Raw genomic sequence first — 11790 nt, 5'->3', positions numbered from 1 at the left:
GGGCTCCCGCCACCTCCTGCCCGAGCGTCCCCGCCTCCCGGTCCCGCCCGCTCTGCCCCAGCCCCGCGGTACTTGCGGTGGCGAGGTGGCTCCCGCCCGTCTATGGCCCTCAGGAGTGCAGCAGGGTTTCTCGGGGATGATGCTTTGGGGGAGGCTGAAGGCCACGGAGTGTTTCAACATAGCTCACTCACCCTCCGCTCATTTTTTACCACTGTATTTCTTGCCTGTTTCAGAAATGTCGCTCCAGACTCATAGAGCAAAAAGCACGTCGTAGAATCACAGGATGGTTGGGGGTTGGAAGGGACCGTAAAGATCATCTAGTTGCAGCACCCCATCATCCTCACTCATCACAAGGCCACTTCAGTGGGAACTTTAAAAGTCATGAAAAAAACCACATGGCAAATTACGAACAGGGAATTTTTTGGCTATCTTGAGGCGGTGCTGGGTCTTCTACAACAGATAATTCCTTCACTTCTGTGCAAGAAGCAAGCCACTGACTCTCGGAACAGCTTACTGATTAGTATTGCAAGTGCATGCTTTGGTTCCTGCAAAATGGCACTTGATAACCAAGTGTAACACTCCCTTATAAAGAAAGATACACAGAAAGAGAAATATTTGCATTTGTTTACCTCTGCAACTTTGGAAGTGAAAACCATACCCAGCTGAACTTTCCCATCTTTCTAGATGACATGCATATAAAATGGAGAATAAGCCTGCAGAGAAGTTGATTAATCAGAGTTTGTGTCTTGCATGCATACCAAACCAGGGTTTTCTCCAGTCATTTCTATAGCAAGCTTAACAGATGCTTCAAATGATACAGAAGGATAACCTATCCTGATTTTGTGTGATGAGACAAAATGCTTTTTTTGTATCCTTTCATTTTGCCAAGAAATCTCACACTAAGGATATTTAGCTGCTTTGAATGTGGCAGGTCACTAGACACGACCTTACATTTTCTTCCCAAGAAATCTTGTGCCCCTCTGGAACTGGAGTTACTACAACCACTGTGGGCACCTCTGATTTTTCTAACTTCTCTGTTCAGAATTTTCAACAATAATTTTATTTCATTTGTAAGCCTAATGGTAGGGCAGGAATCATATACATGTAGAATATTTTAATACTTCATTTTGGTCTTTTGATTGGTTTAATATGATTAAGTTAAACCCAAGTCATGATTATGCTCATGGATATTTAAATATAGTATTTTGTAAAAAAACAGCAATCACATTCAAACAGACGTTACATGTGATTTTTGACTGTGGAATCACAACCAAAAAAATCCCATGAAGAAATATCAGAAGCAGTGTTCTTGGCTACATTATTTTTTATTATCTGAACCACTGCTAAGGAGTTTGTCCATGTGAGTCCTAGTAGCAAAATACTTCTGGTTCTAGTTCAGTTTCACCTATTTTGACCTAATCACAAGATCCATTTGACTGCTGAGTTGTTCTTCTAAGTGATAAACCAGCGTATGCACAGCAGCCTCAATACTTAATCTGTAAAGAAGCCATAAGGAATTATGACTTCGTGAAAAAGAGCTCTATGAGCACTGAGATGTTTTCACCATTTTAGTTTCACTGTTTCATGTTTTCATTCTTAATCCTCATTTTATGGGAAAATTGTTTGTTTCCCACTGCGTTTTTTTTTCTGCAAGAAGGGATTCACACTGGTCAAAATGGAATGGTCAGAAAGGCAGTTGACATTTAGATGATGAAGTGCTACTGACAAGCTTGCTGCGTGTTGTGGGATAAGAAGCAGCCTGGCTGGAGTGTATGTGTTCTAGGATATATTTTATGTGTTTCTTACAGGTATAAATAGAGGAGAGGTACCATTACTATTATGTGACTGTAACTGAAATGTATGTCAGTCAGAGAGGGATTTTTGTTGATCTTGCCACACCCATCAGTTTTCTGTCATATCCCTGGATCAGTTTAGTGTAAAACTAAATGTATTTTTAAATTACATAGCTTTATCTCACAATTTTTTAAAGTAAATGTATCAGCCATTGTTTTCATTGACTGTCTTTTCCTGGTTTTTCTCCTGTTTTCATTCTTTCACAAGCTCTTCAGCTTCTTCTGACAATTTGACAAGAATCTGTCCCTTTTTGTTCTCATCATGTGCAATGATTTTTAAGTTTATGATTTATGAAACTTTTTTTAACAGAAGTGTAGTTAAACCCATTGAAATAGGTTTCCTTTTTTATTTATCTTTTGCAAAGCTCCAAGAAGCAGTTCCTGAGCTTTTAGAGCTTAGTTAGTTTAGGTAAAAGGTTGGGAAATATTGCTCAGTGTCTTTGTTCCAGCTTGACAACACAGATTAAATTAACATACAGAAAACTATCTCCCCAAAGTGCAGCAACTTGTCTACTGTCTAAGCTGATGTCTCCTCATGTACTCTAACCACCAAGTTAAGCTCAAAGATGTGAAACAATGTTCTTGATTATTTTTATTCTATTAATTTTGCTATCACCAAGTAAGCGTTCTGTCCCATCTCTAACCCTGAACTGTAGCCTGAGTGTTGCAAATAAAACAGCTATTTGATTGGGTCTACTATTCAGACTAACATTGAAACTTTCAGGTAATACTTTACTTCAGAACTTCTAAAAGGTACAATATCCCCCATCTAACCACAAAGCTAAAACACTCTTCGTGCTCCTGTCACTTCCGAACAATGTAATTTCTGGTGGCTTTGACAGATACAGTCTTGCTCTTCTCATATCCAACCAGAACTGCTACTGAAAGAAATAATCGCCTTAGCTCATCCCTTTATCCATGTCATTCCTCACTTTGCATCTCTCCAATGTCTCCCATCTCTATGCTGGCTCTGTACACACTTTGTCTTCGTTTTCAAATCCTTTATTCCTGTCCTGTCTTGTTGTCACTTAGCTTTTATATGTCATTGCTTGCCTCTGCCTAATAAAGAATTCTGGTTCCACTACTGGTTGTTTTTTTTTTTTTTTATACAATCCCTGTTTTGCTTTCCCCACGTCACTCTCTCTCTCAAATCCATCTAAAAGAGAGGTACAGCAGGATTAGCTCCTGTTACTTATGCTGCTGTTGTGCTGTGCCTACTCCTATCATGCTTCTCCCGTACTTAATAGTTCTGCCTGTTAGCTCATGTCTAGTCTTGCATTTCAGTTCCAAGTTCTACAGCACAGATACCTTCCTCTTGCTATGTTAGGTTGGTAGTTGACACCACTGTCCCTAAAATCAGGCATTCCTAAAATCCCTGCAGCATGGCTCCCAACAACTGTCCTTACCCATGCTTCTTGCGGGGTAGAAGGGTTGTGGAGCCTATCCTCTCTCCTTCCAGCCTTCCAGCTGAAAATCTCAACATGATGTCAGTCATGATAGATGGTGCATTTTGTGACACAGCCAGCCTGCCATTAGGACAAACTCATTTCACTGAACTATCTGATGGTAATGACTTTCAGTGACAGACTGACCTAGGCTGGCTCAAGTCAGCATGCTGGAGGTGAAAGGCTTCATATTCCATTACCAGGACTTTGAGCCATCAAGTCTGCTCCATCCCACCCCTACTTAATCTGTATTGATAGACTTGGTAGCATTTTCCTAACTGCCCTCATCCATACAGATGTCTGCTGTTGTTTTGTTGATGCGGTCAATCAATACTACATTAAATGTTACCTTCAGTTTACCCTTAATTGTCTAAAGTAGCTGTGGTGTTTTCATTATTTATACAACTATACCATTAAATTATGCATTCCAGATTAAAAGAATAAAAGACTTGTTTACATTTTTATTATTGCTCTGGCATCAACTTTTGGATTTCTGTGTAAAGAAATTAATCTCCTATTGGAGGGGGAAATGGGGAGTGACAAGCTCTAGCTCCTGTTGCCTCTGGGACGTAATTATGCTTGCAAATACAAAACCAGAAAAAATCATAAGCTTAACACAGTAGACACTCTTGAAAGTTTCATCTCAGCATGAAGCTATGTTTTAATTATTATTTTTGTCTGCATTGTTCAGATCGACAGTGCACCAACTAAAGTAAGTGCTTATCCTAGTTAATTCTTCATGAGACTTATGTCACTGGAAGATGCATTTAATTTATTTCCTTTTGCTTTCCTTAAGCTGGCATGGACTAAGTGGTTATCTATAAACATTCCACAAAGGTTTTGCTACTTTAGGGCCAGATCCAAAGCCTGTTGAGTCAATTTGAGCCATCAAAGGTCTTTGGAACACGCCCTATTACAAGACAGAAGTAAGCTGTGATTTGTTTGAAGAATAAAGAAAGGAAAAACTCGTTTATATTTTACAATATTAACAGATTTCCTCTATGATAGAGATGTTCCATTCTTATGAAGCGTATTTGGACACTTAGACATCCCCACTCACTTAAATGATAATTATATATATATATATATACACATCCACACATATCTATCTGTGCATGTCATGATTCCAACTGAAGATAGATAGTATTATAATAAAATCTTTTTCTGCTACAATTTCTGCTTGCAAATATTAATCTGTGTAACACATATAGTTGTTATACCTGAACAACTGTCATCTCTGTTGCAGAAGATTTTCCTATTTACTGATTTAATTGGGTAATTACAATGATGTATTTCATATTGGGGAAAATACCATATTTTGAAAATTCCTGTGACACTAGCTTGGTTCATTTTATTTAAAAAAGCTGACCTCCTAAGTATAAGCATAATAGGTACCTGTTACAGGATCAAACAAAAAGCTCAGCTTCCAAGAATGAATGTGGGTTTTGCAATGGCAAAATAAACCTAAGAAATGCTCTGCCTCTAAATATTAGTGTGGTCATCCAGGAAACAAAAACCTATTTACAATTTTACAAATTATTTGTAATATAATTTGGGATCCGTATTTTCCGCATTGCATGATAGTGCCCTAAATTACTAGGCTGATACAGTTCTCCTCAGTATCCCACAGAAATCTCCTCCAATTTGTATTAATAGTAAAGTATTCTATTAAGTCTGGAATTGAACTTCATTTTCTCCCACACAGATGTGTGCCTTAAGTGAAGTATACACCATCCCCCTTTCTACAGTACTGTCCCAGTAGCTAATAGGGAGTTGAACACATCAGTAGGATAAACAGAGAGCTTTTTATCCTACACCAGTTATCCAACAGCAGAATCCTTAGGACCCTCTCCTAGCAAGAGTGGGACCTGAAATCTCTTCTTTGTTTCTAGTGGAGTAGAAAGAGGGGAAGTGCTCCAACCTTTCCTTTCTTTTTTTCCCCCCGTCTCTGGGACCTTTGAATATGAAGGCCCATTTTGCTAATGAAGACTGAAGCAAAGGTATCCGTTCAGTACCTTTACCATGTCCTGGTATGTCACTGAGCACTGAGCTCACATTTTCCCGGTCTTCCTTTTGTCACCGAAACATACTTGTATGTTTTGTTCAGGATGTGCTTTGACACTGAGGTCATGGCACATGCCCTCTATCTAGAACAGTGTGTCCACATGCCAACAACCTGTCAGTAATCATTCCTAGTGGGTGATGACTCGTGCTTCAGGAAGCTTGAACCATGTTTGGGAATAATTTGGCAGAGCTGGCCAAACCAACACTGTGTGACTTTGTAGGTACTTAGTAGCACAGGTGATCAAAATGCAAGTGCCCAGGATCAGCCTTTGGCAGAGTTCATTGTACTTCTGTCTCTGTGTTACCAGTCAAGAAAGAAATCCTGAAGTCACTGTAGATCTGAAAACTTCAGCTCAGAGCCTGGCACAGATCAGAAAATCAAAATAGAATAATCATAGTTGCTTAGAATGGAACAGAGGACAGAATGAAACAGAAGTCCTTATTATACCACAGTATGTATCACTATATCTTGTCACCTTGTCTCAGGAAAGACACCTAAAACCTAAAAGCATTATAGAGGTGGGTAACAAGAATGTTCAGATTTGGCTGCTGAAAAAGAGATTAAACAGATGAACATTCTTCATCCTGGAAAAAAGATAACGTGAGAAAGTAATTTCTTGCAGAGTGTGTAAATAAGGAGCAATTGTTTGCTGCTTCCCAAATCTAAAAAAGAAGAGGACAGCAAGTGAAAAAAAAAAAAAACAAATCCAGGCAGCAGGTTAAAAACAGAGGTCTTTGCTGGACTGTGGACCTGCTTTCTTGTTTTGCTTTCTCTGTGGTGATCGGTAGACCCAGTTATCTCCTGCACTCTGCCCATCATGACTGATGCTGTGGGTTTGGGTCCTGCTAGTGAAGGCAATTCCTGCCCTGCAACTCCCTCCAGCTCCTGGCCAATGTGCCTTGTAGATGAGCCCTGCTTTTGCTCCTTTCTGACAGTAAATTCTTAATTTAGCCAGAAATTCCATACCTCAGTGTATGGTAAAACTCTATATGTATAGATTTGCATCTTGAGCGGGTAAATGTGACATTCATTTTACAAATCTTTTTTACAAAAGATTTTCTGTTAAAGTTACTGCCACCAGAGTAGCATTTATATTATAGTTAGTGGTTAAGGCTACTTGGAAATAGTTCTTCTCATTTAATGATTGTTTAATGTGGACAGAGCTAAAGTTTTATATCATTAATTTTATGGACAGTTGACAAAATGATTCAATTAAATGATTACATGATACAGACCAAATATGGCACATATAGAGATTTGTCTCACTCCTCATGACATGTATTTCAGAGAGAGTTTAGTTTGTCACAGACAGCAGTACAATGGTGTCTACATTCCCCAGATTCATAGTTTACAGTCAGAAGTGAGTGTTAGGTCATTTGATCAGATCTGTATATGCTGTGCTATGAAAACTTGTCAACTCACTGTTGTGCTGAGTTTTGCTGAGCACGGGGACACAAGTCAGAACAACATGTGTTGTACACTCTCCAAAGGAGCTGTGGAAATCCAGAGATGGAGAATTAGATGTTTTTCTGCTGTGGTTTGTTCCTATGGTTAATCTCATTTGTAATTAAGATCAAAAAAACCCAATAAATAATAGCCAAAAAGCTGTTCCTAATATCTAATCTGAATCTGTTTCATTCCCTCTTTCAGCCATTGGCTCTTCTTCTGTCTCTATCTGTCAGAAAAGTTTTCAGCATCTTTTCACTGGGAAGGTGGTTATATACTGTAATCAGACCACAGTCTAACCCTACTTTTAATAAACTGAGATTTGGGAAGTTTTGCTAAGATTTCTTACCACTAGGCATTTCCTTCATCTCTCACATAATTTTTACAGCTGTCTGCCTAATTTATCAAAATGCTTTCCAAAATACAGATGATAGAAGTGCATGATTTATTCCAAAAATGATCCCATCAGTGACAAATTCAGAATTAAAGCATGTCATTAACCCTGGGAGTTACTTTAATACATGATTTTATATCCAACAACTAAGCATGTACTTTGTCAAAGCTTTGCTTTGGCAAACTGCTTTGAATCATTTGGAAGCAGTGACCATAATAGTTTCAAAACACTGGTTTTCAGAATAAAGCTTTCCACCTTTCTAAGTATCACTTGTAATTCTTTGTTTGGCTTCATTTAAAATGGTTTAATGGTTCCAGAGCAGCGGTGGATTCTTATCACACTTTTAATTCCATCCTCAATGTTATTTGCTATTGGCCAACCTTTTTGTTCTCATTTTTTCTTATCAAAAATGAGTTTATATTCCTAACTGGAGCTTTGGCAAAAACTTTAAAGCATCTGTGGGTCATTGTCATTCCCAGAAAAACCTTATTAGAAGTGTATCTTTAATAATAGCTTTTTTTTGTGTTCACGTTCTATTTCCTAATATCTTTAATGTGTGCTCTATTGATTTGTTACTAGGAAAGTCACCCTTCACCATTTCTTCCCACAAACACAAGTGGACTGCCAAAATTCCCTAATAAGTTTAATAACAAATTAGCAATTAGAAAGCAAGTCTTTTAGCTTGACAGCCTCTGCCTACTTGATGGGATGTGCTGTGACTACAGGCACATCCCTGTAGTCTTGTGTGAGAGCAGCTTCCAGACTGTCCCTTTGACCATGTTTGCTGCTGGTCCTTTTCCACTGTTGGGAGGGATGACAGCAGAAGTGGTAGCAAGTGCTCTGCAGCCACACAGGCACCAGCTCACTCACTGTGTGTCTGGCATGCTGTTCCTGGCAAGGCTGCCTGCCCATCCCAACACCTTTTCGCTTTAGTAGTGATTGACACAAGACAGAAGGATCCTTCCTAGAAAGATCCTGGCATCACCTGTGAGGGAAAACAGATGGGATTTTTACACAGCCTGAATTCAAGAATAATGTGGATGCTTTTTCTGTCAGCACTTCAAACCACTAAAGCAAGTACAGACACAACCCATGTTTCCTGGCTGGCCATGAGTCCAAAGATGCAAGGTAATTAGGTCCTGAATTCCCCTTGACTGAGATATGGCTTTGTGGGTTTCACTCTCGCCTGTGTCTAAATGTTGTCAAACCCAGAGTTTGGACTCTGAATCTTAAGAGCATGGTGATAGACAGCATTCATGGAGAGCATCCCTGTTCTCCTCCTTGTTTTGCAGTGGTAGAATAAGATTGGAGCAGTAAGAAGCTGGAACTTCCCAAACCTTGCAAATAATTGCCAAGCATTGTTCCAGTTGACTGAGACAATACTGAACAAAATGATGCAACTTTGCACTGTAGTCTATCCTATCTGCTGTATACTGAGGCTCTTCTTGATGCTGTCTTGCTTTAATGGCTGCATTGATTTTAATTTGTTTTTTTAATTTAAATTTGTATCAGAATGATCTAAATATAAGCCAAAATTACCCTAAAAGGATATTCAAGATTAGTATAGCCGAAGTGAGCCATCTTTTCAATATCTTTATTCAAATAAAACATGTACTGAAATGTATGGTAGCCAGATCTGACTGGAATTGCTTCAACACATTTTGTAAATGTATCATTACTAATACTGATAGTAATAATAATATGTTGAACTATGCATCATATAAATATACAACAAGAAAGATGTTCTTTGCCTGAAAATATCTGAAAATGGGTTTCATGTAACACTACAAGCTAGCTTCCAACAACTAAAAAGTGGACACAGTTTCAGAGGGGGTCATTAGCTTCCAAGGAGCTGTTTAAAGATGTCAACATCAGCTGAGGATAAAATATGAAAAAATGCCCCATTACATAATAAGAAGCTCTTTCTTCAGCATCAGGTGTAAAAAAAGTCTTGAGTAGCTGGAAATAACTGGAACATTCATGGTTCAAGCCCAGACTGTATTTATAAATAAAAAACTGGTTTCTCAAAAGATCAGGAATTAGGATTAACTTTCTACTGGGAAATCTTTTCCAGGATAATTGAATTCTGTAGTGACAAAGAGAAAGTACATGCAAATAATTAATTAGCAATAATTCAGCATGGAGAATTATTACTTACTCTACATAATAAGGTGAAAGGTAGTATAGCTGGAAACACTTATTCTTAGTTATGAATATTTCTGTACATATTATTCTTTCACCCAGTACCTAATATCTTCATTCTTATTGATTCCAAATATTATTTGGAAATATTATTAATTCCAAAGTTATATGCAAAAATTCTCATCCTGCAAACATTTATGTATATGCTTTGTATTATATGATCTAGTGCTAAGTTAAGAAAAGTTCTAGCTTTTAGGGACTTCAGTTCTCAAACTCTTCTTTTAAAAATCAGCTTAAAATAAAAACATTTTTTTCCTTCTTAACAGACTGAACATTTTCGTGTTACCAGAATAAATAATAAATTAATGTGACAGGAGGTAGGATAAGTATGAGGACTGAAATGCTGCATTTACAGCTCTAACGTGTTTTGAGAAAAATCTGATCAAAGGCATTTTATGAACAGAAATTTTCTGTTTCCCCTTTGGGGTAAATTGTCTTTACTGTGCAAAGAGGAGTACTACTAGGAGCAGACAATCTTTTTTTGAAATATATTTTTCTAGAATGACTGCTTTACTTTTTCAGTTTCATAGCCGTTAGTCTTTTTCTAGCACTAATCATGCAAGTGATGCCATAAAGAGTAACTTTTTATATAAGTTTTAATCACATATATTTCAAATCTCAAGTAGGCTGTTCAGACAAAACACTGCTTAGAAGACCCTATTATACCATGCAGTAGTGTGTGATGAGGAGATGCTACATTTATTTTAGGAGAGAAAGAAATCTGTATTTCATTTGTTACACTGCTAACTTCACTTTAGGTAATTGCATTCAGCTTTATTATTGCCCAGAGCAATAACTGATTGTTAGTTATTGAAGTCTGAAATGATTTTTCTCATTTCCCAGGGGAATCTGGAGATTTACATGGTGCACAGCAGTAACTAATAGATATAATCTGGTCATAATGTAGCCCTATAATGTGTTATTTACTTGTTGAGAACATGGATGTTGAACATTTTAACGTTTCCTCAAGAAGTGTTGCAGATTTTACTCATGATATGTGAGCTTTAAGTGTGTACTGCTCTTATTTTCACAATGGTTGCAATGCCAGCAACCATTAGAAGGTATATAAAGCACTGGGAGCACACACCTGTACTTACCCAGCTGCACAGGAACTTGAACGCATTTTATCCTCAATTTCTAAAATGCACAGACATGAGTTAAAAATAACCTATGGTAAGTAAATTTCATCAACAAAAGGTACTCATGAGTTTGACTTGGAATACTGTGGAAAGGTTATTACATTGAGACAGAGAAAGGTTTTTATGGAGCAGAGCTTGCTTTTCTTGCTCTCCTTGGAATTATTTGTATCTATTTCAGTACCAGTGTATATGCAACCCGGAGTATTTTAAGTAGTTGTGTGCATTGTTTTATGAGTGTCTCGTGCTACTCTGTAGCCAAATGACATTGAGGGTGTGCAGCCACAAGCAAAATGTCCCTGGATGTATTCTGGAAGTATCAAATATTTTAAAGATGGGATTAGGGTGCCTGAATTTAGGCATCTAATGCTATTTTGCATGCTGTGGTGTATTAAGATCCCCCCACCAAGGACCAGCAATATAAGGCACAGAGCCTGAAGGATATTTTGCCTTCGGAAGCAGCCAAGTGAAGTACCTTAGAGCACATCATGTGCTTTGTGACACATCTTTGTAGTCAACAAACTAGCCTTCTGAAAATCTCCTGCATTTATTCAGTGCCCAGAACAAGGGACCCCAACTCAACTCTGACGTTCTTTAAGGCAGTAAAATAAACCTTAAACAGCAATTGCTTCAAACTCATTAGTTCTGTGGCACATATGTCTGTCCTTGAAGCCACATTCAGAAATGGTGTCTTAGAGAAAGAAGAAGAAACTGTTCTGTAAACTTGGGTTCATTCTGGCTGTCTTAGTTAAAATGCTCTGGTTTGAGGTTACAGTAAAATGAACTCTTAATGTTAGATAAACAAACCAGTAATATGAAGTAAAGCAATCTTAAGCTAATAATATATAATAACAATGCAAGTATGTTATGCATTATACTCAAGTAGATAAAATACCAACTGCTGATTGTATAATTGTGGTAAACATGTTTTATTAAAGTAGGTTTTCCTTTCCATCAAATATGAATGTTTTATGAAGGTTTCAAAGTATTCCTCATGGAAACATTAAGGAATCTGTTCTTCTATCAGTCCTCGGGGGATTTGTGACTGTTATTCACATTAAATCTAATGAGAATTACTGACATAAAGACGTGGTGCATCAAGAGGTATCCAGGCTCTTAATCCTTATCATCGTCATCATCCTTCTTCACAGGCTCCACCTCTTCCCAAACTGCTGCTGCTTCCATTCCTACTGCTCATTTCCTAATACAAAAACATTCCTGCGAATGTGGGAGAGATCACCGTCTTTAG

This window comes from Corvus brachyrhynchos, unplaced genomic scaffold (assembly GCF_000691975.1).
Source record: "Corvus brachyrhynchos isolate BGI_N302 unplaced genomic scaffold, ASM69197v1 scaffold302, whole genome shotgun sequence".
NCBI lineage: Eukaryota > Metazoa > Chordata > Aves > Passeriformes > Corvidae > Corvus > Corvus brachyrhynchos.
The sequence above is the reverse complement of the archived record's forward strand: the minus strand, read 5'-3'. Positions refer to the sequence as shown.